This window comes from Pleurodeles waltl, chromosome 2_2 (genome assembly GCF_031143425.1).
Source record: "Pleurodeles waltl isolate 20211129_DDA chromosome 2_2, aPleWal1.hap1.20221129, whole genome shotgun sequence".
Classification (NCBI taxonomy): Eukaryota; Metazoa; Chordata; class Amphibia; order Caudata; family Salamandridae; genus Pleurodeles; species Pleurodeles waltl.
Window position 1 is genome coordinate 1,042,695,510 of NC_090439.1, and position 22,790 is coordinate 1,042,718,299.

A 22,790-nucleotide genomic window follows, 5' to 3' on the forward strand; every position below is an offset into this window, starting at 1 on the left:
AATGAATAGTGTCTTTCTCTTAGCACTCATTTATGCATAAGGTGTCCTTGGAGTTTTGGAACACAAGTAGCAACAAAGTTTGCCAATTATTTCTGTATCAGTGTCTTTATTGTCTGCACCTGCAGAAACTGACCTTGCTTCAAAGGGGATGAAACTTGCCTAGCACGAAACCTTGAGATAAGTCTATTAGTCATTTCTACTGGAAAAATACAGCCTTTAAAGTTAAAAATGCGTCTTTGTTAATACAAGTGAAAACCACGCAGTTAAATTTGAGACCAGGCAACTAGGCCAAAGCCTCTGCTAAATTTAAGCTAAGCATATAACAGTTTCAACAAGAAAATCATAAAATACATCTGTAATTATGACGGATTACTACATTGTCGATTATTCATGATTAATTAAGCTTGTTTATAATAATGGCGAACTACACCGTAGGCACGTTTTCTACATACATTATTTTTCTTTGCTAAAATCACATTGCCTTATACGATTTTGTTACATGATACATAAGCGTTTGTTAGCCTTTCGCTTTCTGCTTCATCAATTCCTCCTCTGATGACTAATTATGTCATCACATTAAATCTTCCACCACAAATTTTATTTCATTAAAATTCTGTTTTAGTAATTTGGCATTTCAGTCATCTCCCTCTTCCTTTTTGTTCCCTTTGATTTTTCCCTGTATATTTCAACTATTTTATCTTGTTCTTTCTTTTCTCTTCTCCTCTTGCTTCTTGATTTCGATATTTTAATAGCTTTCCATATTCCCAAAATACCTATTAAGCAAATTAATATTATTAATATCCCTTTTACTATTTTCAGTAATATTCCATTCCAAATGTTGCTGAGCCAATTTCCCACGGAAGCAAATCCTTTTCCAACTTTTTCCCATACTCCTGGTTCTTTCAATTCTTTCAAATCTGCACTTATCATTAGTTAAATTTGCAAGCATATTTCTAATTTGTCCACTGTTGTCTGGTATATAAGAACAACAGTGACGTGCACTAAGCATTTTGCAAACACCGCCATTCTTTGCTAAAAGAATGTCTGAAGCAAGCCGATTTTGAAGAGTCATAGCTCTTTCTGCAGCAAGTTCAGCATCAATCAGGATCATGCCTCCTGAGAATTTTGTCAGCATGTTATCCACAATAGTAGACAACTTTCGTATTTTGATTGAATTCAATATGACTCCTACGGAAGGAATCATTGCTCCAAATATATCTCCTGCCACACCAGAAGCTGTCTCCCTTTTCTGAATACGATGTAATTCAGACAGCTTTGGAAATTTCTTTAAGTCGTCCAGTTGAAAAATCTTTGGAAATACTATTCCCAAATAACATCTCCCATACCATCCTTTTGAAAGACGATAATAGGCATTGAGTCCACAAATATAGTATACTCCTGGAGTAGCTGGATCTAGGCCATTTAACATGAATGTCGATTTACTCTGGAATAAAAACACGTGTTTACATTCACTCGTTCCTACAAAGATGGTGTCATAGTATGATTTAGGTCTATGTATACAAAGCTTCCCTATATGTATTGCGTCTAAAGCTAGTTTCCCTTGTGTCTTTATTGCGGCAAAAGCATAGTTATCTACAGATGTCCTTTTGTGTAATTCTTTTTCTAATTTTTCTTTTACCATTTTCCTTCTATCTTCGGTGTGATCTAAAAAACTTTTCTCTACGGGTGAAAGCAAGCATGTAAGGTTTTCTTTATGTGCGTGAACTGTGGAAAAAGGAGATAATGGTTCAAAGAAACCCCTAACTAATTTTATATAATAATCTCTCGCTACTTTACTCAGGTACTCTATTATGGGGACATATGAAAATACAACATCATGATTGGAATAGAAGTATTGAATATACTCCTGGCCATAAAATCTGGTTAGTAACAAGCTACATGTTATTCCATACGTAAGAGGTATGCTATGATATGTCACCCCTTCTATTACTGAGGTAGGTATTTGTGTACATACATAACAATCTTTCGCATCCATTGTCTCAACATACTCATTCAGCAAGCGATAGAAGACATTAGACGAAAGTTCTTTCTTGTCATGCAAATATTTTTCGTCTTGTTCGAGTTTCTTCAAAGGGGTTAGTTCAGTAGTAGTTTTAAAAGTAGAAGCATCATTCGCGTCTCTTTCATTCCCTCCATGCATTCCAAGAATCATTGCCATAATTATTAGTACACATGCAGTTATTAGACCTATACACATATATTTACAATATTTCATTTTATGTCCTTGTGTAGTGTAGCCTGACATGATCTATATAGAATCAGAAAGCTGAAGACACTTTATCAAATCAGATTTGCAGATATATATATATATAAATAAAGGATGAACGAGGTCAAAGTACACACGGTTTTCTTTAGCAGCTTAGTCTCTTATCGGTTTAGCAGCTTTGTCTCAAAATCTGTTTCAAAGTCAATCAGGTTATCAATGTCTTATTCGGTTCAAAAGTCAATCAGGTAAAAGAATGTCTTATTCGGTAATGTTCATGAAATTTCACTTTTCAAGTACCAAAGTGTCGTTCTGCTTCTTCGTTTTCAAGACTAAGAGCTAGAAATTCGCCTGACCAATTGTTAGTGGCTGTGTCCGCCCACTCTGGACCAGAATATCTTCTGCTCGGTATTCTTTTCCTTTTCAATTTTGCATCTCCTTTCGATTCTCTTTCGCTTATTTCTTGTTCTTTGGCTGTGTCTTTTTCTTCATTCAGTGTTGTTATTACGATAGACACTTCTTTTCTTTTCTCCTTCAATTTTGGCCATTTGTTTTCGTTCAATGTCTCTTTAGTCTTTGATATGCTTTGTCTTCGTTTCTCGCTGTTTTCACTTGATGGACCTGTAACCGGTTCTGGAAGAATTTGAACAATTTCGCTCTGCTCTGTCTTGTCTCCTTCCACTAGGAGGTCAATCAGGTTTTCTCCTTCTTTTTCTGTATCGTCTGCTTCTGGGAAAGCCCTCCTCTTATTAGGCTCTCCTGCTTCTTCACCTGAAATAGGATCTTTGTCACCTCCAGGATCTTTGTCACTTCCTGAGGCTTCTTCTCTGTAGTCCTCAAAAGGATCGACTGCGTCTTCCTCAGAGAATATTTCTTCTGTCTCGATTTCTTCTTGTTCGCTTTCAGGCTCTCTTCGTTCTGTCTCAGTGCCTGGTACTTTCCTGTCAGTTGTTGGTAATTTCAGTGCCTCAATTTCCTCTTCTGTGGGACACGTTACCCTTTTCGTGTGACTGGCGTGAATCCAGTTGGGAACTCCCGCACACTTCACAGCGGTGGTAGTTGTCAGAATCACTTGAAAAGGTCCTTTCCAACGGGGTTCCAGACACGACTTCCTCACATGCTTCTTTATCACAACCCAGTCACCTGCTTTCAGGGTGTGTCCTGGACCCTGGATCGGTGGCAAGGTGGTTGCCTCCACCTGGTGAGAAAAAGAGCGGACCACATCAGCCAGACCTTTGCAGTAGTCCAATACCATATCATCTGTAATATTTACAAGATCATTTGCAGGAACTGCTGGAAGTCTCATGGCTCTGCCCATGAGAATTTCGTGCGGTGATAGTCTAGTTTTTCTATCAGGTGTATTTCTCATTGACATTAACACCAAGGGCAATGCGTCAGGCCATTTCAAATCTGTGGATGCGCATATTTTCGCCATCCTTGATTTCAGCGTACCATTCATTTGCTCCACTAGTCCTGATGCTTCAGGGCAGTAGCTACAATGCAATTTTTGTTCAATGTTCAGTGCTGCACACAGTAATTTGATTACTTCGTTATTGAAGTGACTTCCCCTATCTGATTCTTAAGAGATCGGAAATCCGAAACGTGGTATTAGTTCTCTCAAGAGCAGTTTTGCAACTGTGAGACTATCATTTCTGCGTGTAGGGTATGCTTCTAGCCAGTGACTAAAAATTCACACAATCACCAACACATATTTCAAGCCTGCATGCATAGGCATCTCAATGAAATCCATTTGCATCCTGCTGAATGGCCCACCTGCTCTTCCAATGTGGCTAAAATTTACCACTGTTCCCTTCCCTTCGTTCATTTGTTGGCGAATGACGCAACAATGGCAAACTGCTTCAGCAACTTGGTGGAATTTGGGATTAAACCAATCAATTTTGAATAATCTAATCATGGCATCCCTTCCAAGGTGGGCTTGTCCATGGTATAACCTGGCTAATTGCGTCAAAAGACTGTCTGGCAAAACCAATCTCCCTTCACTTGAAACCCACAAATCATCTGGTTTCTTTACGCATTGTAATTTACTCCATGAGAGTTTTTCATCCTTGCTAACATTATTTTGTAGGAATTTCAATTCTTCTATTGTGTCTATGATGTTTAGAGCAAAGGCTTTAATTGGTTCAAGTTCTGGCTCATTTATCAAGTTCCATTTGTCTCTGAGCAATATACAGTTCAATGCGCAAAACCTTGCGACTTGATCTGCATATCCATTTCCCAAATAAACGAAGTCTTGTGATTTCGAGTGTGCACTGCATTTTACCACTGCCACTTCTCCTGGCAACTGGATAGCTTGTAACAATTCTCTTATTCTTTCACCATTTTTCACCGGTGATCCTGAAGAGGTCATGAAGCCTCTTTGTGACCACAATTGTCCAAAATCATGCACTATTCCAAATCCGTACTGACTGTCAGTGTAAATGGTGACTTTCATTAATGCGGAAAGTTGGCAAGCTCTAGTAAGGGCTACTAGTTCCGCTACCTGTGCAGAGTAAACTCCCTGAAGCCAAGATGCTTCCAGAACACCAGTTATTGTACATACAGCATATCCTGCTTTCAATATTCCTAGTGCATCTCTTAAACATGAACCATTAACAAAAATTATTTGATCATTTTCTTCCAATTGGGTGTCTTTAATATCAGGTCTTGGCTTTGTACAAAATTCAGTCACTTGAAGACAATCATGCTCAATATCATCCGCATGTTCAATCTCAACATTTTCACTGGGAAACAAAGTTGCTGGATTCAATGTGGTACACCTTTTCAATTGCACATTTGGTGATCCCCAAATTATTGTCTCGTACCTTGTAAGCCTAGCACCAGTCATGTGCTGTGTTCGGGAACGTGTCAAAAGTATTTCGACTGAGTGAGGGACCATAACTGTTAAAGGATGTCCCATCACTATTCCTTCACTCTGATTTAAGCTTATACCAACTGCTGCTACAGCACGCAAGCATCCCGGTAAGGCTGCTGCGACTGGATCCAAAGTAGCTGAAAAATATGCTACTGGTCTGTTTACGCCACCATGGGCTTGAGTCAAGACAGACAAGGAACATGCATCACGTTCATGACAAAACAATTTGAACGGCTTTGTGTAATCAGGCATACCTAAAGCTGGAGCTCTGCACATGCATTCCTTTAATTCAACAAAGGCATCCATTTCATCTCTTTTCAACATTATTTCATCCTGCGCATCTTTCTGGGTCAGTTTCAGTAAAGGTTTGGCTAGAGTCGAGAAATTGGGAATCCATTGGCGACAGTAGCTCACCATTCCCAAAAACTTTCTCACCTCTTTTCTCGTTTTGGGTGGACTCATTTGAAGTACACTTGTTATTCTTTCTTCCATGATTCTTCTCGACCCTTTCTCTTTTTGGTGACCCAAATATTTCACTTTCTTCTGGCAGAATTGTAATTTCGAAGGAGACACTTTGTGTCCATTCCTTCCCAAATGGTTCAGTAGGGCAATAGTGTCAACCGTACAGTCATTTTCTGTTTTGGATGCAATCAGTAAATCATCAATATACTGTACTAAGGTTGATTCAAATGGTAATTCCAATGATTCCAGATTTTTCTTTAGAATCTGATTGAAAATTGATGGTGACTCCGAAAAGCCTTGAGGAATTCGACACCAACTGTAGACTCTGTCCAGGAATTTGAAACAATAGAGAAATTGGCTTTCCTCATGAAGAGGCACAGAAAAAAATGCTTGTGACAAGTCGATGACTGAGAACCACTCTGCATCGCAGGGAATTTGAAACATTATTACAGCTGGATTTGGTACTACGGGACAACATTTGACTATTATGTCATTTATTTTTCTCAAATCTTGAACAATTCGGACCTTTCCACTTGGTTTTATTAGTCCCATGATTGGTGAATTACATGGACTACTTAGTACTTCTTTCAGTACTCCCTGTTTCACAAATTCGTCAATGAGTTGGGCAACTTTCATGAGAGTTTCTTGTGACATATGGTATTGTGGAGTCTGAGGAAAATTTACATTGGGTTTTGCAGTCACTTTCACCGGTTCTGCTCCTTTGACCAATCCTACTTCTTTACCTGTCATATCCCACACTTCCTTTTCAAATGTTTCTTGTAACTCCGCTGGAATATCTGCTTCAGTGAACATAGGATAAAGAGTAATCAGGGGTTACTCCTCATTAACAGTTTCCACTTCGTCCTCTCCTAAACTGTCCTCTTCTTCCTCATCACTGTTTGTCTGAATTTTAATTCCATTATTTGAGCACATAATCGAGCATCACAATTTGCACAATAAATCTCTCCCTAACAGGGATATCGGACTTGAGTCACACACCACAAATTTATGTGACCCTTGAAAGTTACCAATTTTGACTTGCACTGGATCTGTAATTGGGTTTGTCAGATACCTATTTGCTACTCCCACTACTTGAACTGTTCTCCCTGAAAGTGGCAAATTTGGTACTTCAATACTTCTGACTGTAGAGTGTGTAGCTCCTGTGTCAACCAAGAATGAAACGCTGTGACCCATAACTCTTCCTTTCACATATGGTCCCTTTTGATCAACTTCCAAAGATGCTGCAAGCATACAATTTCCCTCCTCATCTGAACTTCCACTCTCCCATTCATTGTTTATTCCATTCTCACTGTGTAACAGGAATTGGTGTACCGGGTTACTTTGATTCATTCCTTGACCTGTAACCTGTTGAGGAAGCATTACTTGTTGCTGATTCATTGGTGCTAAGGGTATTTGCATTTGCTGATTAGGTACCGTAGGAAACTGCTGTTGCATTGGCTGTGCTTGTGCCATTTGTACACGGGGCATTTGCACCTGCTGTTGTTGTATGGGTTGTAGACCCTGCATCTGATTTGCATTATTTTGGAAATTTGGATTTGGACCTCTCAATTTCGGTCCTCTCATATTCTGCAATATATTGGCATCATTGTTTTGCTGACCTACACCTTCCTGCACCAACATTGGGCACTCCCGTTTCCAATGTCCGACGATTCCGCACGTGTGACATGGCATCACTTTCTTCATTGCCTGTATACCATTAGGAATCACAACAGTATTTAAATCAGGACCATTATTCACAAAACCTCCTCGGCCTCTGCCTCTCATCTGTGGCTGAAACATAGCATTTCCCTGCTGTTGCTGCCGCGGCAACTGTTGTTGGAAACCTTGCAAACCTGTCTGAGCTGCTCTAATCTGCATCACCATCACTTTTTCTTTCAACCTTTTCTGCTTTGTCTCAATTTCATCACTGCAGTAATTTGCATAGTTCAACACTTCATCGATCGATTTTGAGTGCCAACAAATCAAATGCATTTTAATCATCTGGCTGATTTTGGGTCTCAATCCTTCCACAAATCTGAACACAAAATGGAGCATGTCCTTTGCCTCAATCGTTTCAGTGCCACTGTAATTTTTATATGCTTTCAACAATCTCTCATAGTACGCATGTATCGACTCCTTAACCTCCTGTGCTGTTCTGTCAATTTTCTGCCAATCTACGTTTTTCGACGCAACCTTTGTTTTCAGATGCTCAATCACTTTATATTACATGCTCATTACCCTAGGCAATGGTGCACCTGTGTCCCTATCTCTTTCTGGTTCACTTGCTGGCCAATCTACAGCCCTTTTACAATCTTCCCACAAATCTGCCGGAACTACAATTTCAAATAAGGTATTCAGGTCTTCCCAAAGACATTTTGCGAGTTTCACAAATCTATCTGTTTGTTGATACCATTCGATCGGTTTCTCTCTTAACATAGGGTAATCATCCATAAAGGATTGAATATCACACCTGTGCCACGGTACATGGACAAGTTTTTCCCCTGCTGTTTCTCTCATTGGCAACATGGTTATGAGATCATCATTCTGTTGTGCTTTCTCATTCCGATCTGGGGTACTTTCTTTCTTCTTATCCTTTTTTTTAACCCACCTGCTCTCCCACTTGTCTAAACATCTCCAAACCTGCGCGCTTTGCAGTATTTCTTTAAGGTGTCTTTTCATTACTGCAGACCTCATGTGTTCAAAATCTTTTGTCTCAAAGTCTAACCTGTAACTTCTGCTCAAGTGTTTGGTTTTACCCATGTCTATTTTGTGTCTGTCTGCATATTTCTTGTAACCTCCTATGTATGCTGCTTACTTCTCTTGTAATTCTAGGGCAAATGTATCTCAGCTCTTCTTCTGTGTATGATTCTAACCTGTTCACACCCATCGTTCCCTCTACTAGTTCATCTGCTTCCATGCCCAATCTTATTTTATTCAAATATTCTTCTCCTTTCCCGCTGGATGTACTCTGTGGGGAGTTCAGGCTGTTTAACCATTGTGTTAACTGTTGTGCGTTCAGTCCCATCAATGTGCATTTACATCTACTGCTACTGATGGTTTCTGTAACACTTCTGTTTTTTAAGTTAGCGGAACTATTAGTGGTGGACTTGACCTTACCACAGTTGACGGAGCACAAATTGGAATTGGACTAAAATCCAACAAAGAACCAGATCTGTTTGAAAGTGTTCCTACGGGAGTCGTTTCTTGAGTATTTTCTATGTATCTCCTTCCTGTCTCATTCTGCGTGATTATACCCTGATCGCATACATTTGGTTTTGCTTGTATATATAAGGGTACTGGCGGACCTACAGTGATAGGCAAAGATATTGCGTCCGGATTCTGTCTGTTCCCCAAATTCTGTGGCATGTTAATTCCCACATTATGGTTCATCATTGCTGGCATGTCTAACTGGTTTTCTGCTGTTTGAATGTATTTTGGCACTTCTTGCATCTGCTTTTGAGGCATCAAAATTTGTGTTGATTCGGTTTGAATCAATGTCGGTCTTTGGTAATTCTGTCCTCCCTGCACCATTAAATTAGAAGTCATTTCCAAATTATGCTCATCATAACAGCGCCTTTGAACCTGTGGCTGATAATCATTGACAGGTTTCAGTTTAGCCACGTCAGGATATATTCTCTGAACTTGTGGTATTTCTGGTGTAAAAGGCATATTGGGACTACTTTGCCTCTGCAATATTCTCAGATTCGGGGCTACAGTATCCTGTATTGGTTCTGGAGGGGCAGTACTAGTGCTTGGGCCATTTTCGTTTTCCACATATGGTGGTGGGCGGTCATTTAGCAATTGCAGAATGAACTCCTCATCGTCTGATTCATCTGACCTTTACGGGTTTCTATTGTTTTCTCTATCTCTGGACTGACTCCTGTTTGTTTTATAGGTAGCTTTCCTTCCTTCCGTCTCTGCTTCGTCAGTAATTGCTGGAAACAATTTAATTCCCTGCAATATATCTGATCTCCAAACCTTTTGAGTACTATCCCATCTAGCATCCGCCAGTGTCTTTTCTACTCTTCTCACTCTTGTCTCAAATTTCTTTTGTAATTGCCTTCTAGCCATTTGTTCCCAAATTGCTAATGCTTCAAACTGTGCTGGTCTTGGAGGTATTTTCATGTCGTATAGCGCAAATCTTAGATTCTCCAAGATTCTTAGGTTAAACGTCCCATGGATGGGAAATGCTACACTTCCATGCTTTTCTGTTAATTTACACCATTGCTTTAACCAAAGACATGGTGCGACACCCTTTTCTTTAATCACAATGTAAGCTGGTGTACCCTCAGGCGGTGTTTCTTCTCCTACATTTGCTTTAATATATACATCTCCCCTTAAGGCACTCTTAAGTGCTTTGAAAAATTCCATCTTTCCGTCTTTTATTTTCTCAAAATGTAATCAATAAGTGACTTTAATTCCCGGAATACTCTTCACTTGCCTTTCCCCACCAATTGCACTTCACGGACTGCGTCCAATCCGTGCGTGACCCTTCTCACCAACCAACCTATCCCAGCGCGGCTCCTAGTGACGTTACACCCACACACTGCGGCTGACAAAGTCTTGTGGCTTGTCCTCCTTCATTCAGCTTCACTCAAAACTAATTTCTGCAATATATCGCGTGCACTAATCAAAAGGAAGAAAACAAATCTGTCGGTTTACTACAGGAAAGGTAATACAATCACTTCAGAAACCTAGCCTCAGCAGTTATTTCATCTTTCTCGGTTTCCCACTTTCGTAAGCAAAATTTGACCCGCAACCTTTACTCTCAACTGATCAATGAACTATTCTAGTGCACCTTAGAATTCGTCAAATCTCAAAGTCGAAAATTTTCTTTTATTCTTCAACATTCGTACTAACTTGTTGACCACGCCCGATCAACCTATTAAACCGAACAGATTACAACATCAATCAAGTGTCTCATACACTTTTCAACATACTCCGGAGTCTCTTGACCTCGCAGGGCCCATTTAACATCAACAACCACGTGGACAATTTTTTTTTCTGCACAAAGCGCTACACACATGTGAGGTTCGACGACTTCCCTACTCTCACACTTTGGAGTACCACTCCTCTAAAATTTTTATTGGAGTTCGTAACCCTCTAAAATCCTCTCAAACTTCACAATTCATCTGCGGCATAAGCTATGCAAGCGCAAAACTCTAACTTCACTCATACCGTCACTAGAAACGCCGAAAACATCCTCACACCTCCATTTCCTCCATTCGCAAGCTCCGAGTTTCCGGGAAAGTCATTGGGGATTTAGGGCATCATCATCTCTCCAACTTGTTTTATCAAAGAAAATTCTAACTTGAATCCGTCTTTTGTTCGGATGGGGTCCCAAAGGGCAAAACCATCAATCTCTGCTACCATCTATAGATTAATTATACTTGGACACGCCGGAGGTCGGTGAACCTTTTGACAGAGTTGAGTTCTCCTCATCCAAGAATAGTCGGATCCCTCAAATCAATAATTAATAATCATTTATAATCAATAACCAATATTTGATTATAATCAATCAGCAAATTCAGAATCAATAGTAATCAGTAATTTGACACATCACGATCTTTCAGTCATGAATAACCACACCTGTTTATTAAAAGTTAATGAGTTTATTTCCCTATATTAACAAAGCTAACACAATATAAGTAAGTCTCAAGATCAAATGATACACATATACGAACATTACTAGCTGTCCATAGCGACGGAAGAAACGCAATCTACGCAAGATTTGGATTGTAATGCACTCAGTTACAGCAATGCAAATCACTAATAAGAGTAACTGAATTTGACTAATTGCATACATCGGTCAGCATAACAAGATTTCAATTTAGCACAGTGCATCAAGTGAATACCTCAACTAACCTCTGATTAGCATTGGCATGTGGGGCTTCATGCAAAACGAATTTAGTCAACACAAATTTAGAAAACTTCTAGCTTGGACTCTGTTAAAATAAGCAGTTGGTATCTAAGAAGGAAAACACAATGCATAATACAATTATCCTCTTATAATTACCAAATACAATCAGCATTCAAGGAAAAGTCTTCGTCCTTCAGGTACCGGTTCGATCAGCATGGGGCAGAATTCAAAGGGGCAAAGTTTAAGGCAAGTTTTCCTTGCAGCAACAAGGAAAATGGGGCAAAAGTTATCATATGGGCAAGACGGGGTAAAGTTAAAGTTAAAGTCTCTAGGGTGAGAATTCTTAAAGTCTCTCTCTCTGGGATAGAGAAAAAACATCAAAGGGTCATCAAAATGGCTTCTTGAATCTTGCTTCAAAATGGCATCAAAGAAAATGGCTGACTTCTCTTTGTCTGGTGGGTTTAAGTAAGAAACGTTCCAAATTCTTCAGGGTCTTCCATTGGAGGGTCCATAGGGTGGTTTCTCTTTGACCAATGAATAGTGTCTTTCTCTTAGCACTCATTTATGCATAAGGTGTCCTTGGAGTTTTGGAACACAAGTAGCAACAAAGTTTGCCAATTATTTCTGTATCAGTGTCTTTATTGTCTGCACCTGCAGAAACTGAACTTGCTTCAAAGGGGATGAAACTTGCCTAGCACGAAACCTTGAGATAAGTGTATTAGTCATTTCTACTGGAAAAATACAGCCTTTAAAGTTAAAAATGCGTTTTTGTTAATACAAGTGAAAACCACGCAGTTAAATTTGAGACCAGGCAACTAGGCCAAAGCCTCTGCTAAATTTAAGCTAAGCATATAACAGTTTCAACAAGAAAATCATAAAATAAATCTGCAATTATGACGGATTACTACATTGTCGATTATTCATGATTAATTAAGCTTGTTTATAATAATGGCGAACTACACCGTAGGCACATTTTCTACATACATTATTTTTCTTTGCTAAAATCACATTGCCTTATACGATTTTGTTACATGATACATAAGCGTTTGTTAGCCTTTCGTTTTCTGCTTCATCATATGCCAGAATACTGCATGCAAAAACATTATCTGAAATAAAAATCATATCACTTTATTAGGAGTAGATTGTATATCAATAACTCTGGTGTAGCTATATTTCGGAAAATTATATCTAGGACACAATATTGATCTCATACGATATCCTGACAATAATAATAACAATACCATACCACTTAGATTCTACCCCATGCTACCTTACCAAATCTACTGTTAGCATAATTCATCCTTCTACTAGGAAGCGCTCTAAAATGTTTGTTATTTGAACAATCACCGAATCTCATAAATAGTGTTCCACCAACATTAGTCACTGGAACAGTCACGGCCTGTCCCACACAAATAAAACCTTCATTCATTTGAGGAAATCTACTGAAAGCTGAAGAGTGCAGATCCCATGATATGCTCTAATTGTTACAGTCAGATTGTGGATCACTTAAGTTTTATATTAAGGCATTTTTGCATCATTTGACTGCCTACTCAAGAAGGAACAAAAAATACAGTAGTACGAAATTCATCTTTGTTTAGCCAGTCCCTTCATCTTTTCTACCACATCACTCTCTGAAGAAGCCAACATGCCTGGATCCAGTCAATGCAGTTCTGATCTTCGAAGGTGCCATCTTTTGCTGCTCTGTTGTCGCATCTTCCTTTCTTCAACATGCAAGTGAACCATTTGGTACAACACGGTATGCTTTAGCAGGTGAACCTCCAAATGTAAACGGATGACAGTAAAGTCCAGGAAATTAAAACCATTTTTAATCCGAAAAAGCTACTTTTAAATCATTGGCACCAGCAGCCTGTATCCTGTGTCACACAACTTGGTGTAGCTGGCAGTTGGTCTTTGTGTATTACTCCTAGAGAGTGAGACAAAGAGAGAGTAGGTATTGGCATGATGGTCCATCTCTGACTTGATAGGGGGCAGAGCTGTCACCTACCCCTTACACTTCACAAGGGCTCTGCCTTTGCACACTCACAAATGGTTTAACGCTAGTCTTTGGTGTCCCCAGACAAGCTAGGGCCAGGGCAGGGAGGCAGGAAATTCCAAACACCTCTGGGAGTAGAAGGCTCCAGAACCTTTTTCTCATTCCAAAGCTGGCACCAAGTATAAATTTTGAACTCTCAGACCCATATCATCAATACATCTCTGGACCTGTGAATACTATAGAAAAAAACATACCCTGCTGACTTGCTGCTTGTGGCCTGTCCTGCTTGCCGAAAAGGAAGACTGATTCTGCACACTTCATCCCAGGTAGAAGTGGCTCCAAGGTTCAGCTAATATACATCCTGCTCTGAGCTAGAGGGACATAACAACATCCAGAGGCCTCCCTGCATCTGCCCAGTTTATCTGCAACTGGAACTGCAACTGGAACCGCCTGACCCTGCTGCCCTTTGCTGCCCTCTGCTGGAGTCAGTTCCTGATCTCCAAAAGGTGCCCCTAAGGTCCTGGATCCTTTGTGTGGCATCAGTTGAAGTCTCCCCCTAAAACACGGAGACGTCTTGAGGTTTTGAGCTCTGCACAACGGCAAACTGACGAGTTTGCACCAATATTGTGCTTCTTACACCTACCAATAATGCAAAGTTCTGGTCAACCCGACTCTTCGGGCTACAGCGACTGCCAGCAATGCAACATGTGCACTTCATGCTACAGCATCAGCAGGCCACAGGGACCACCAATATAAATCCCCAGCAATGAAAGTCCTTGACTCCTGACAGGATCTTCATGCTACAGCGAAGATGATGTGCAGTGCCCACTCTGCTCTTCATGCTACAGGGGTGACCATCTGAAAGGCTCTCATGCTCTTCGAGTCCTTTCTCACTGCGAAAAGAAATGTTCATGCCACACTCTAAAAGGTAATGTTTTCGGCAGGAGAAGTATGGTCCCTGTCTCCAGCCTGCACCCCATTGCAGTTGGCCTGTACTTAGGACTTCCACATGGTCTTGCATGCATAGCTAACGACAAGTGGTGCTTTGTGCTTTTAGGTGCTTATTACCCTACGTCTTTCAAACTGCATATCTGCGGTTCTACTAATTGGATTTTGGTGTGAAATAATGAATTACATTTTACTAAATTGGTGTGGGATTTTTCTTCTATTGTGTTTTCATGTTATTACTGTTTAAAGCACTGCATAAATACTTTACACATTGCCTCTAAGTTAAGCCTGAATGCTTTTACGCCAAGCTACAGGTCAATGTGGGGTTTGCTTGTGTTTTAACCTGACAAGAATTGTGGTTGCTGCTTGAATAGGGTTTCACTCCCCTCAGCCAGTAACTCAATTTCCTACACAATTCATGTGCATGATCTCGAAGAAAGAACATGCTTTTCTTATTGAAATCCTCCAACTGTCTGAACTGACCACACTGTGAATTGGTTAGAGCTCTTCTGGTAGCACAATTGGGGCATGATTTATGAAAAATGTGCACCGCCTTTGCGTCATTTTTGGACGCAAAAGCGGCGAGAATTTACAAAATATAATTGTATTGTGTACGATTGCGTCTCTTTTGCATACAAAAATGACGCAAAGGTGACGCAAACTTTTCAGAAATCAGGCCCTTAGAAAATTGTACCACCATTTACACTGTGTCCAAAATAAATTCAGTACCAAGTTAATAGTGGGCAGAATGTTCCTCAACCTGTGGGGCATGAACATATTTAACTAACCTTGAAGGGACACCCGACGCATGCTACAATGTATTTCAGCAGAACAAGCATGGAAGCAGGAGTTTCAGAGTTTGTGATAAAACAGGGCTGATTGCAAAGGCCCACTAACTTTTTCTCCCATTTTTCACTTTTTGCTGGTGTTTTCTTGACTCTGATGGTGCCCTGGGTACTGCTAACCAGTCCCAGGGCCTGCGCTCTGTGTAAAATGAATATGCAAATTAGGCTAATTATGATTGGCTATGTCAACCTACCTATAAGTCCCTAGTATACGGTAGGGCATTTAGATTTACGGACCCCAGCAAAGGAAGGGCACCCATAGCTGTACTGTTGAGGTGCCCAGTGTCATTTTAAAGGCAGGCCTGCCTTGCTGTCTGCTTTTAAACTAAAGTTCTATGCAAATTCAACTTTGGTATTAAAAGCACTTCCAAAGTCTTAAACAACCTTATTTTTACATATAAGTCATCCCTAAGGTATGCCCTATGTGCCCCTAGGGTTGGGTACCATGTAACTATAAGCAGGGACCTTTTAAAAATAGTTTTATAAGCCCTAGTGAGGTAAAATAGCCAAATTAGTTTTTCCCTCACTGTAGTGAATGGCCTCCATAGGCTAAAATGGGGAGACTTTATTTTAATTAACAAAGTCCCCTTAAGTGTCAGATGATTCAAGTTTGGTATCAAATTATTTTTTATAATAAATCCTACAACTTACAATTGTTGGATTTAATATAACTAGTTCAGGTAAAGAGTTTTAAACTCTACCTTAAAGGTTTCCAACTTAAGCTATGTAGTGCCCTTCTCTGATTTGCCAGCCTCTGGCAGCCTGGCCAGGCTGCCTTGATGAGGTGTGCAGTAGCCTGGGCTGAACACAAAGAATATTCCTGGTGAGGAGATCTGCCTCAGCAGATGGGGAAGCAGGAAGGGGGAGGGCTGCCAAACTGGTCTTCAAAGGCAGGGAAGGACATTTGGAGCAACCCAGCACCTTCCTCACATCCTGCAACTCCAGACAATTAAGTGCCCTCTTGATTAGATTAGGACAGGGCAGGAGAGGCATGTGTTTGTGATTTTTAGCCAAACCAGTGGGTGGGCTTAGCCAGATCTAACCTCCAAAAATAGTTTTTAGCCATGTTGGATTTTTGGAGAATTTTGCTCCCTGGGGTTGATTTTTGCCACACTTCCCAGGAAGTGATCATCACAGGGGGAAGAACCCTGCCTCTTATTGGACCCCTAGGACTCCCCTGTTTTTCACCCAGGAGCAAGGATAAATATGGCAGAGCTGCACCCACACCTCAGATCCCTACCAGATCTATACAAGGAAGAACATCAGGAGAAGAAGTACTGCCCTTCTGGACCCCTGACCTGCACCTGGACACTGCACTCTGAAGGACTGCACCAGCTGCACACTTGGGCTCTACCACAAGAAGGACTTTGCCTGGCTTCAACTGGTTCAAGGAGGGGCTCCCTGTTTGCTACAGGTTAAAAATTGCTAACCAGAGTCCCCTATCTCAGATCCTGAAGAAACTGACCCGCTGACCACTGTCCAGTGGCCAATTTGGAGTTTGAGCCAGGTGCATTCGGGGAGTTTTGGTCTGCACATTCAAGGAGCAACTCAGATCTTCTGGAACCTTGGGGTGAGCTGTGGACCTTAAAAGACCTTCTGGAGGAAGATCCAGAAGTTTGGAGATGATTGGAGAACTTATTGGAAAAAGTTCCATAAAGGGACTGATTCGCCGCAGTGACTCTAGCCGGCTTGCCTCAACCGTGACCCGGCCTGGCTTGAAGGTTCGTCCCGTTGAAGAAAATGTCTGAAAAACTGACTACGTCCGAATGTAGAAAGTTGACCGGTACCTCCAGCGCAGTGTATCCGAAGAGGGCTCCAGGGACGTCGGATCAAGATTCAGGTTCGGCCCAGTCGAAGGATTTTCATCTTGAAAAATCAAGGGGCATATTTATACTCTGTTTGCACCAAATTAGTGTCATTTTTTTAAAACTCTAATTCAGTGCAAAACTAAGTCCATATTTATACTTTGGTGCTAGACCCCTCTAGCACCAAATTTATGGAGTTAAAGTCATTTTTTGAAAGTGGAGACCTACCTTGCCTTAATGAGATGCAAATTAAGGCGTTCCAGTGCAAAAAATGACTCTATGGCCTTAACGCCATATTTAGGGGCATATTTATACTCTGTGGCATATTTATACTCTGTTTGCACCGAATTAGTGTCATTTTTTTAACTCTAATTCGGTGCAAATCTAACTCCACATTTATGCTTTGGTGCTAGACCCATCTAGCACCAAGGCCCTGATTTATACTTTTTTTGCACCGCATTAACGTCATTTTTTGACGCAAAAGTGACGCAAACTTACACAATATTGGCCCTTATTTATACTTTTTGCTGCAAAACTGCACTAACTCAGTTTTGCACCAAAAGGTTTAGCACCGACTGGCACCATTTCTGTGCACCAGCCGGGCACCATATTTATGGAATGGTGCAAGCCGGTGCAAAGGGTAGGCTGGAGTTTTAAAAAATGACTTAAGTCGGGTGGGGCTGGCAGTATAGGAGGGTTTAGCACCAAAAAATGGCTTTAGGAAGGTTAGAGTAAAAAAAAATGACTCTAACCAGATTACCGTCATTTTATGGTGTTAAACCTACCATGCCACATGACTTCTGCCTTAGAAAAGGCAGGAGTCATGCCCACCACCCCAATGGCCAGCACAGAGGACAGGGGTCTCCTGGGCTTGGCCATTGCACCCTGTGCCATGTATGGGGGCCCATTTCAGGGCCCCCATGGCACTTTTAAAAATAAAATGCCCTTACCTGTACTTACCTAGGATGGGGTCCCCCATCCTCGCAGTCCCTCTAGTGTGGGTGGGGGTGCCCCTGGGGCCTAGGGAGGGCACCTCTGGGCTTATTCCATGGTGTTCCACCATGGAAATAGGCCCACAGGTCCCCTAACGCCTGCCCTGACCCAGGTCTTAAAAAATGGGGCAAAGCAAGCTTTGCCCCATTTTTTGACCCCTCCCTTGCACCATTTTTGCATGGGAGTATAAATATGGCGTTAAGGCCACAGAGTCATTTTTTGCACGGGAACGCCTACCTTGCATCTCATTAAGGCAAGGTAGGTTTCCACTTCCAAAAAATGACTTTAACTCCATAAATTTGGCGCTAGACGGGTCTAGCACCAAAGTATAAATATGGAGTTAGTTTTGCACTGAATTAGAGTAAAAAAATAAATAACGCTAATTCAGTGCAAACAGAGTATAAATATGCCCCTTAGCGTCAACAAATGATGCTAATCTGGTCAGAATCATTTATTTTGACTCAAAACTGCCTAACATCATTTTTTTTTAAGCTAGCCTACCCTTTGCACCGGCTTGCACCATTCCATAAATATGGTGCCCAGCTGGTGCTAAAAAATGGTGCAAGCCGGTGCAAAACCTTTTGGTGCAAAACTGCGTTAGTGCAGTTTTGCACCAAAAAGTATAAATCAGGCCCTAATTCTTTAAAAATGTATACCTCTGGTTCCCCTTATCCGATTGTATTTGTTTTGGTGTCATTTTAAAGATAAAAATATACTCTATTTTTATAAAATGGTGTTAAATTTGTATTCTGCTTTGTGTTTTACTTACTTACTGTTTTGTGGTTTTTAAATGTTTTACACACTTTTCTCCTAAGTTAAGCCTTGTCGCTCATTGCCAAGCTACGAAGGGTGGAGCTGGGTTTAATTTATTGAGACCTGACTGGACCTAAGTGGAGGTTAGTGGTCTATTGCTAAGTGTAGGTAATTACCTGCCCTTACCAATAATCCACTTTCCAACAGAGTTCATGGATTCAAATTGCAGAATTTATTCAGTCCAAGCCTAAGGGGGCAGCCAGATTAAATTTCGGTCAGGAAAGGGCCTGAAAACTGAACTGCTTGTATTAGATTGTAACATACATTCAGATTTCCTAAGATAGGGACTGAAAAATGTTGGATGGTGTCTGCAATGCAAACGCTGGCCCGGCTCTCTGGAAAGTATATAATGAGACACATAGGGCCTCATTCTGACCCTGGCGGTCAATGACCGCCAGGGTGGAGGCCGGCTGAAGCACCGCCAACAGGCTGGCGGTGCTTCATTTTGAATTCCGACCGCGGCTGTGAATTCCCCCGGCTGGGGGAATCCTCCATGGCGGCGCTGCAAGGATTCCGACCCCCTTCCCGCCAGCCTGTTTCTGCAAGAAACAGGATGGCGGAAACAGGTGTCGTGGGGCCCCTGGGGGCCCCTGCACTGCCCATGCCACTGGCATGGGCAGTGCAGGGGCCCCCTAACAGGGCCTATAAAGGCAGACAGTGAAAATCGCGACGGGTGCAACTGCACCCGTCGCACCCCTGCAACTCCACCGGCTCCATTCGGAGCCGGCTTCCTTGTTGCAGGGCCTTTCCCGCTGGGCCGGCGGGCGCTCTTTTGGCGGTCGCCCGCCGGCCCAGCGGGAAAGCCAGAATGGCATCCGCGGTCTTCTGACCGCGGAGCGGCCATTTGGCGGTTCCCGCCAGGCGGGCGGCTCCCGCCGCCCGCCAGGGTCAAAATGACCCTCATAGTGCTCACTATGTGCAATAACATAAATTCCCCCAACAGACACATTTTTTTATTTCAGTGTTTTGTAAAGTGCTAACTTGTGAGTAGGGTCTTCGAAGTGCTCAGACAGAAATCTCAAGGTTACTATTAACTGCCTGCCTTTACACCATTCGTCCAAGATGTGCAAGTCACTCCTTGTCTCCAAATTCTGGAACCAGCTGCCAATTCGCATAATGGCTCACCCATTTCCTATCCTTAATTCTGGAAATTACCCTTTTTGTGCAGCATTTATCACAGATCCCTCTCGCTGTCAGCTGTTAATCATTGAGAACTTATTTATACACGTGGCTTCATAGTGCTGCGCGTGCTAAGCGCTGTAGTAACAGTTGCTACTATCACTCAGTTTATTGGTAGTCAATTTTCCGACCTCGGAACGATGAAAGGATTATCTGCAGCATGTTGATAGCGTATATTTCATTAACTCAATGAGCCACCGTGACACACATTTCTGTGTGTAACTAGCAAACAGGCCAACACACACATCGGCATGGAATATTGCTTCCAGGAGTGACAACATCTCAGAATCATTAAGCAAATCTCTGACAACCCATGCATTTAATATCATCGTTATTTCAATCTTATATAGGAAAACGTTTTTTTTTTCTTTTCTTCTTCTCTTAGGTGCAGGAACTGCAACCTGCAGTATTCGTATAGACTGGATGTAAACATTTGTGATTAATTTGGAAAAGAATTAGTGCTGGTGTCTAAAAGCTCTTTCCCGAAGCCCTCGGCAAGTGCAATTAAATGTTGGTGGGCTCGATACCAAGTCTGGTAGTCTTGATAACATCTTAAGCTTCTTTACTTCGCTAAAATGCACTTCCTGCCCCTTCATCTCACTCCTGGAGGCTCATGCTTTCTCCCTTTATGACGGTTTTTTTGCAGAGCCTAATTTGTAAAACAAAAATAGGTGACAGGGCCCAAGATATTTACACCACCCACAGGCCCTGATAAATCTGCCAAATACCAGAATAAATGCTACCTACTAATGATCTACATCCTATAAATGTGACAATCTGGCCATACTAGCTTATCTAAAGATATAACACCGGCTGGACATGCTATTATTACGTTTAATGAGTTAAACACATTGTTAAACACCACTGCTCCTGAGATTTGTAATTAATAGAGTGGAACTGCCACCGTGTGGTGAGCTGTCAAACAATTGACAGTGCTAAGAAATACATGCCGGTGGCGAGGAGAGCCCATAGTGCTTCCATGCCCCACATTAGCGTAATTTTTGTTACACTAATGTGGCCCAATGAGGCCAAAATCACAGCACTAAATTTACAAAGTGGTGCAATGCATGCAGTGTGCCACATTGTAATCCTTTGTGCTACATTATGCCTGTGCCAGGCATAATGTGCAATGGGGGCATTGCCTTGTTAGGAGGGTGAAAAAATGGCGCAAATAAATCTAAAAGATTTCTTTGCGTCATTTATTTCGGCACTTTTAACGCCTGCTGAGAGCAGGCATGAAAAGGATGCACACCATTGTTTACAATGGGCCTCAATGGGATTTGCAGAAGTAGCATCAACATTTTGATGCCAATCCTGCAACGTTTTGAACTAGCGACAAAAATTTTGACGTTAGTTCCCCTAACTACCGCCATACACCGCCACACATGTTGGCATTAGGGGGGCACTAAGGGGCAGCACCACTCTTCTTAAATCCGGGCCTCAATTTCTGTCTTTCTCTTCATCTATCTTTCGACTTTTGTAACTTCCTTCTCTTGCTCTCGGTGTAATGGTTTGTCACAGAAAAATAAGTGCTGGTCTCCAAAATTGATTGCTGGTGGCCACCAGTTAAGCACTGGGAAACATGCAAAGCACATGACGTTGTTTACATGAACTTTCTGTTTCCGTGTTTCAGTTTTGAGACCCTTGTTCGTATGCACTGTAATGTATGTTTTGAAGATGCAGAACCCACGCAAGCAGTATGGTTCAAAGGATGAAGTCCATTTGCTGTGTCTTGTGATTTACTGCTGAACCATCTGCACAGTAGTGATATTTTATGTCCATACTTCTCTGTCAAATGCAATAGTATTACCCATGAAATGGAATGAGAGAGCGTATTGAAATAGCCATCTTTCAGTCATTCATCAGCAAAGGAAAAATGTTTTGCCGAAAAGAAAACGGTATCTATAAAAGAAAAGGGCCTTTAATGGCACAAACCCATTCTTCTGAAACGTGTGTGTGAAACATTCTTCAAACCTACCTTTCACCCCTCTAGAATTGCTGCCATTAATCAGTGGTTTGGATAAAATATTTCAAAGGCCGAATATTGAATATTTCATCACAAAGGTGGAGGAGAGAAGTGCATTTGAATAATCAAGATAGATGTCCAACTATGAAAACACATAATACAATTCAATATAGACAAATGGGCTCCCCTTGTCCACGGGTGACCCAGATTTATTAGGCGGCACCTAACAACACACAGAACAATAAAGCAATGGTGTGCATCTTCTGTGAAGGCACAGGGTCACACTACATGCATTAATCAATAACTGAGATAATTGTGACAATATTATATAGTATAGTATTGGAGCTGCTTTTGCCTATTGCCTTGAAAAGACAATAGTAGTCTATGTCAGTTTCAGTGGCACAGGGCATGTTTAGCTATTGAATACAATCGTTTTTTACTGCTACCATAAATGCAAACAGTCACTGAAATGCATTGTATACAAATTGGCCTCATGCATAATCACTGATGATATCCCGAAAACCTGATAGAAATTTACCGTCAAAGACCCAGCCCTGATCTATACCAAATGAAGCGCTGCTTTAAAACATGAAGACTAAGGAGTATATTTACAAGGAACTGCCATGCCAGTTTCCTTGCTTCGCCTAGCAACCCCCCTAACGTCATCATGGTAGCGCTGTATTTACAATTCAGCCCACCATGACGCATATTAGCACAATAGCATCAACATTTTGATGCTATTGCTAGACTAATGTCACAAATGTTGATGCTAGATCAGCAAAGCTCGGTGAGGACCATAGGAAATAGCACCAGTGTCACTTTAATGCCTG